Here is a 6,891-nt window from a genome sequence, read left to right on the forward strand (position 1 = left end):
ACATTAGCCCTCTATTGGATATAGGATTGGTAAAGACCTTTCCCTAATCTGTTGGTTGCTGTTTGTCCTATTGACAGTGTCCTTTGCCTTATAGAAACTTTGCAATTTTATGAGGTTCTGTTTGTTGATTCTTGATCTTAGAAAATAAGCCATTGGTGTTCTGTTCAGGAAAATTTCCCCTGGGCCTATGTGTTCGAGGCTCTTCCCCACTTTCTCTTATATTAGTTTCAGTGTTTCTGGGTTTATGTGAAGGTCTTTGATCCACTTGGGCTAGAGCTTTGTACAGGGCAATGGTAATGGGGAGGGGAACACCCATATAGAAGGGGACAGGGAGGGGTCAGGGGGATGTTGGCCCAGAAACTGGGAAAGGGAATAACAATCGAAATGTAAATAAGAAATGCTCAAGTTAATAAGGATAAAAAAAAGAATGGATCAATTTGCATTCTTCTATATACTGACCACCAGTTGAACCTGCACTGCTTGGTGAAAATTCTGGGGTTTTTTTTGGGGGGGGGTTTCCCCACTGGATGCCTAGATTGGGCAGATCTACCACTACACTACTCTATTCCCTAGCTATGGGATACCTTATTACCTGCAGATTCTTTAGGCCATGTGCTTCATCTCCATCTCCCTTTCACCTCTCCCTCCTCAGTCTTCCCCTTATCCCTCCCTCTCTCTCCCTGGAATTCTTCAGTTCTACCTGCCCAATCACTGTCTCTAGCCTTCATTTTACAAGTTAAAATGGGGAGAAGGTCTAGATGAAGTCAAATGAGTACTAGTTTCACTCCTATTTCTAGGCAGCTCCTCTAGGGGAATCTTAATTAACATCAAAATACAAACAGCACAAGGGCAACTCACAGAAGTGCATTTCCTGAATGGAGCAAAAGGCTGGGTCATGTTTATATATCCATTCTGTTAGTGTGTCTTCTTATTGGGGAATTAAGCTCATTGATATTAAGAGATATTAAAGAACAGTGATTGTTGTTCCCTGTTATATTTGTTTTTAGAGGTGTAATTGTGTTTCTGTGGCTCTATTTTTGGGGGGTTTGTTACAAGAAGATTACTTTCTTGCTTTGTCTAGGTTATAATTTTCTTCCTTGTGCTGGAGTTTTCCATCTATTATCCTTTGTAGGGTTGGATTTTTTTATCGAATATCCTGCCTTCTCTATCTATGCTAATTGAAAATTGTGCTGGACACAGTAGCCTGGGCTGGCCTTTGTGTTGTCTTAGGTTCTGTGTGACATCTGCCCTGGATCTTCTACCTTTTATAATTTCTGTTGACAAATCTGCTGTAATTCTTATAGGTCAGCCTTTATATGTTACTTGACATTTTTCCCTTACTGCTTTTAATATTCTTTCTTTTTCTGTGTGTATTTGGTGTTTAGACTATTATGTGACAGGAGGAATTTCTTTTCTGGTCCAATTTATTCAGAGTTCTCTAGGCTTCTTGAATGTTTATGGGCATCTCTATCTTTAGGTTAGGGAAGTTTTCTTCTATAATTTTGTTGAAGGTATTTACTAGCTCTTTAAGTTGGGAATCTTCGCTCTCTTCTACACCTATTATTTTTTTAGGTTTGGTCTTCTCATTGTGTCCTGGATTTCTTTTTGGTTAGGAGCTTTTTGCTTTTTGCATTTTCTTTGACTATTGTGTCAATGTTTTCTATGGTATCATCTACTCCTGAAATTCTTTCTTCAATCTGTTGTGTTGTGTTGGTGATACTTGTGTTTATGACTCCAGATCTTTTTCCTAGGTTTTTCTTTCTTCACGGTTGACTTCCTTTGTGATTTCTTTATTGTTTCTATTTCCCTTTTTTAAATGCTGGATGGTTTTGTTCAATTCCTTCACCTGTTTGGTTGTGATTTCCTGTAGTTCTTAAAGGTTTTTTTGTGTTTCCTCTTCAAGGGCTTCTACTTGTTACTTGTATTGTCCTGTATTTCTTTAAAGTAGTTATTTATGTCCTTTTTAAAGTCTTCTATCATCATCACGAAATGTGAGTTTAAAGCAAAGTCTTGTTTCTGTTGTATTGGGATATCCAGTATTTAGTGTGGTTGGAGAACTGGGTTCTGATGATATCAAATAGTCTTGGTTTCTGTTGCTTAGGTTCTTGCACTTGCCTCTTGCTATTTGGTTATCTCTGATATTAGTTGGTCTTGGTATCTCTGACTGGAGTTTGTCTCTGCAGTGGACCTGTGAGCCTCTGATCTTAGGAGTGAGAGCAATTCTGGGAGACCAGCTCTCTCAGGGTAGTATTTGGGTCAGAGAACTGGGACAACCCCACCTCTGGGAATATATGGAGACCAAAAAGGTGCTGTCCTTGGCCACCCTGTGGTTTCCTCACCCCGTGAACTCCTGGCCTATCTCTCCTTAAACATTTAATGGAGAGAAAGTGGGGTCCCACCTGTGGGCTGTGGGTTTAGGGGGGAGGATGCTCTTGGCAGACCATCTGTCTGTGGGCAGGTTTGTGTCTGAGGGTTATGGGACATCCCTAGCTCTGGGCACAGGTGGAGATCAGAAGGGTATCTTCTCAGGCTACTCTGTGGCTCAAAAGCCCTATGCACTCCTAGTCAGTCTCTCCTTGGACAGTCATTGGAGAGAATGTGGGGTCCTACCTGTGGGCTGTGGGTGTAGGAGGGAGAGTGCTCCTCAGAGACCTGCTCTCTAAAGGCAGATTTTGTGTCAAAGGGCTCTGGAACAGCTGCAGCTCTGGGTGCAGATGGAGAATGGAAGGCTCAGTAAAACTCTTGATTCAGGCTTCAATGTGTGTGTGCTAAGTACTAAAAGTGGGTCCTCTGAAAGTGTGCAGTGGCTTTTTACAACTAAGCCATTTCTCTTCTACCAGGAAATTTAGATGTAAATACTGAACCTACTTGAATAAAACAAATACCCTGAAATTAAAAAGTTTTTCATCACTATTAAACAAACGGATCTCAGCCATACCCTTATCCTTTGAAGTAAGTCATCTTTTGAGAAATCCATCACATTATTTTGGATGCTATATTGTGTATATAAATAATACAGCTTCCCCTATTCATCAATAACTACCCTTGCTTAGGTACCGTGTCCTGTAATTATTTATCTACAGTTCTCTTCCTCAATGCCCATAGGAGCAACTGGTCCACAGATATCAGAACATTCATCTGAATTTCAAAAGTGCCAGGAATGTAGTTGCACCCCATTATCTCTTCATACCTACAATACCCGCACCATTTGGGTGACTTGTACACTACCAAATTGATTACCTGTGTCTAGAACACAGATTTTGTTTAATGACCCTCAAGAATACTTTTAAGATTTTTAGCTCAGTGATGCTGCTGTCTTTCCAATCACCACTAATATCTCATTTCTTGTGGATAAGAAAAAGTATTCCAGCAAAGACAACAACTCTAGTAGTTCTTGCTTCTTGTTAATAAGAGTTGATGCATCAGCACCTACTGAGAGTCTCTCTGGATCTCTGCAATTCTGTAACAAGATCTGCAGTTATCAGATGCCAAAAGGTAAATGCTACATCCAAGACCATAGGTTGATCATTTCACACTCATCTATAGCATAACCAGATAACCAGAATTGTGGAATCTTCATTCGATAACAAATGGCCCTGATAGAGTCTTTAAACTGTCCTCTTTAATTACAAAAGCCAGGCCCCCATCATCCATACTGTTCTCTTAGAGTCCAAACTCCTAGAGTACAATCCACCAAGTTCTCAACATTCAATGGACTTGCTAATCCAAAGTTCCAATGCATGTTCACAATCTCTCAAAGGAATACATCAATATCAACTTAACTTGGGCTCACTATTAATGTGACAAACATCATGATCAAAAGTAAATTTAATTGGAAAAGTTTTATTTGTCTTACACTTCCACATGTTAATCTTTTGTTGGAAGAGGACAGGACAAAAAATACAAAGAGGGCAGGAAGCTAGAGGCAGGAGTTACTCTAGAGGCTACAGAAGGGTGCGGCTTAGGGTTCGCAATATGTGGCATGCACATCCTGCTTTCTTTTAGAAGCCAGGACCACAAGCCCAGGATGGCATCAGGTAACTTCCCCACCAATCATTCATAGTACCCTACAGACATATGTACAGTTAGATCTTTTGGAGATATTTATAATTTCTTCCTCTTATTTTTTTCATTGATTTATTTTATCAGCTTTACATCCTGATGACAGACCATGTCCCTTGGAGGCATTATCTTTCTTCTTCTTCTTTTTTTTTAATCTTTATTAACTTGAGTATTCTTATTTACATTTCTATTGTTATTCCCCTTCCCAGTTTCCAGGCCAACATACCCCTAACCCCTCCTCCTCCCATTCTTTTTTTTTTCTTTCTTTTTTCTTTTTTTTATTAACTTGAGTATTTCTTATTTACATTTCGAATGTTATTCCCTTTCCTGGTTTCCAGGCAAAAATCCCCCTAATCCCTCCCCCTCCCTGCTTTATGGGTGTTCCCCTCCCCACCATCCCCCCATTGCCGCCCTCCCCCAAACAATGACGGTCACCAGGGTTCAGTCTTAGCAGGACCAAGGGCTTCCCCTTCCACTGGTGATCTTACTAGGATATTCATTGCTACCTCTGAGGTCAGAGTCCAGGGTCAGTCCATGTATAGTCTTTAGGTAGTGGCTTAGTCCCTGGAAGCTCTAGTTGCTTGGCATTGTTGTTCATAAGGGGCCTCGAGCCCCTTCAAGCTCTTCGAGTTCTTTCTCTGATTCCTTCAACGGGGGTCCTATTCTTAGTTCCGTGGTGTGTTGCTGGCATTCACCTCTGTATTTGCGGTATTCAGGCTGTGTCTCTCAGGAGAGATCTACATCAGGCTCCTGTTAGCCTGCACTTCTTTGCTTCATCCATCTTGTCTAATTGGGTGGCTGTATATGTATGGGCCACATGTGGGGCAGGCTCTGAATGGGTGTTCCTTCTGTGTCTGTTTTAATCTTTGCCTCTCTATTCCCTGCCAAGGGTGTTCTTGTTCCCCTTTTAAAGAAGGAGTGAAGCATTCACATTTTGATCATCTGTCTTGAGTTTCATGTGTTCTAGGCATCTAGGGTAATTCAAGCATTTGGGCTAATAGCCACTTATCAATGAGTGCATACCATGTGTGTTTTTCTGTGATTTGGTTACCACACTCAGGATGATATTTTCCAGTTCCAACCATTTGCCTATGAATTTCATAAAGGCATTGTTTTTGATAGCTGAGTAATATTCCATTGTGTAGATGTACCACATTTTCTGTATTGATTCCTCTGTTGAAGGGCATCTGGGTTCTTTCCAGCTTCTGGCTATTATAAATAAGGTGCTATGAACATAGAGGAGCATGTGTCTTTTTTATAAGTTGGGGAACCTTGTGGGTATATGCCCAAGAGAGGTATAGCTTGATCCTCAGGTAGTTCAATGTCCAATTTTCTGAGGAACCTCCAGACTGATTTCCAGAATGGTTGTACCAGTCTGCAATCCCACCAACAATGGAGGAGTGTTCTTCTTTCTCCACATCCTTGCCTGCATTTGTTGTCACCTCAGTTTTTTATCTTAGCCATTCTCACTAGTGTGAGGTGAAATCTCAGCGTTGTTTTGATTTGCATTTCCCTTATGACTAAAGATGTTGAACATTTCTTTAGGTGTTTCTCAGCCATTCAGCATTCCTCAGCTATGAATTCTTTGTTTAGTTCTGAACCCCACATTTTAATAGGGTTATTTGTCTCCCTGCAGTCTAACTTCTCGAGTTCTTTGTATATTTTGGATATAAGTCCTCTATCTGTTGTAGGATTGGTAAAGATCTTTTCCCAATCTGTTGGTTGCCGTTTTGTCCTAACCACAGTTTCCTTTGCCTTACAGAAGCTTTGCAGTTTTATGAGATCCCATTTGTCAATTCTTGATCTTAGAGCATAAGCCATTGGTGTTTTGTTCAGGAAATTTTTTCCAGTGCCCATGTGTTCGAGATCCTGCCCTAGTTTTTCTTCTATTAGTTTGAGTGTATCTGGTTTGATGTGGAGGTCCTTGATCTGCTTGGACTTAAGCTTTGTACAGGGTGATGAGCATGGATCGATTTGCATTCTTCTGCATGTTGACCTCCAGTTGAACCAGCACCATTTGCTGAAAATGCTATCTTTTTTCCATTGAATGGTTTGGGCTCCTTTGTCAAAATCAAGTGCCCATAGGTGTGTGTGTGTTCATTTCTGGGTCTTCAATTCTGTTCCATTGGTCTATCTGTCTGTCTCTGTACCAATACCATGCAGTTTTTATCACTATTGCTCAGTAATATTGCTTGAGTTCAGGAATGGTGATTCCCCCTGAAGTCTTTTATTGTTGAGGATAGTTTTAGCTATCCTGGGTTTTTTGTTATTCCCGATGAATTTGCAAATTGTTCTGTCTAACTCTTTGAAGAATTGGATTGGTATTTTGATGGGGATTGCACTGAATCTGTAGATCGCTTTTGGTAAAATGGCCATTTTTTACTATATTAATCCTGCCTATCCATGAGCTTGGGAGATCTTTCCATCTTCTGAGGTCTTCTTCAATTTCTTTCTTCAGAGTCTTGAAGTTCTTACTGTACAGAACTTTCCTTGCTTGGTTAAAGTCACACCGAGGTACTTTATATTGTTTGGGACTATTATGAAAGGTGTCATTTCCCTGATTTCTTTCTCAGCTTGTTTCTCTTTTGTGTAGAGGAAGGCTACTGATTTATTTGAGTTAATTTTATACCCAGAAACTTTGCTGAAGTTGTTTATCAGCTTTAGTAGTTCTCTGGTGGAACTTTTGGGATCACTTATATATACTATCATATCATCTGCAAATAGTGATATTTTGACTTCTTCTTTCCCGATCTGTATCCCCTTGACCTCCTTTTGTTGTCTGATTGCTCTGGCTAGAACTTCAAGAACTATATTGAATAAGTAGGGAGA

Source organism: Rattus norvegicus, chromosome 4, assembly GCF_021556685.1.
Source record: "Rattus norvegicus strain SHRSP/BbbUtx chromosome 4, alternate assembly SHRSP_T2T, whole genome shotgun sequence".
NCBI lineage: Eukaryota > Metazoa > Chordata > Mammalia > Rodentia > Muridae > Rattus > Rattus norvegicus.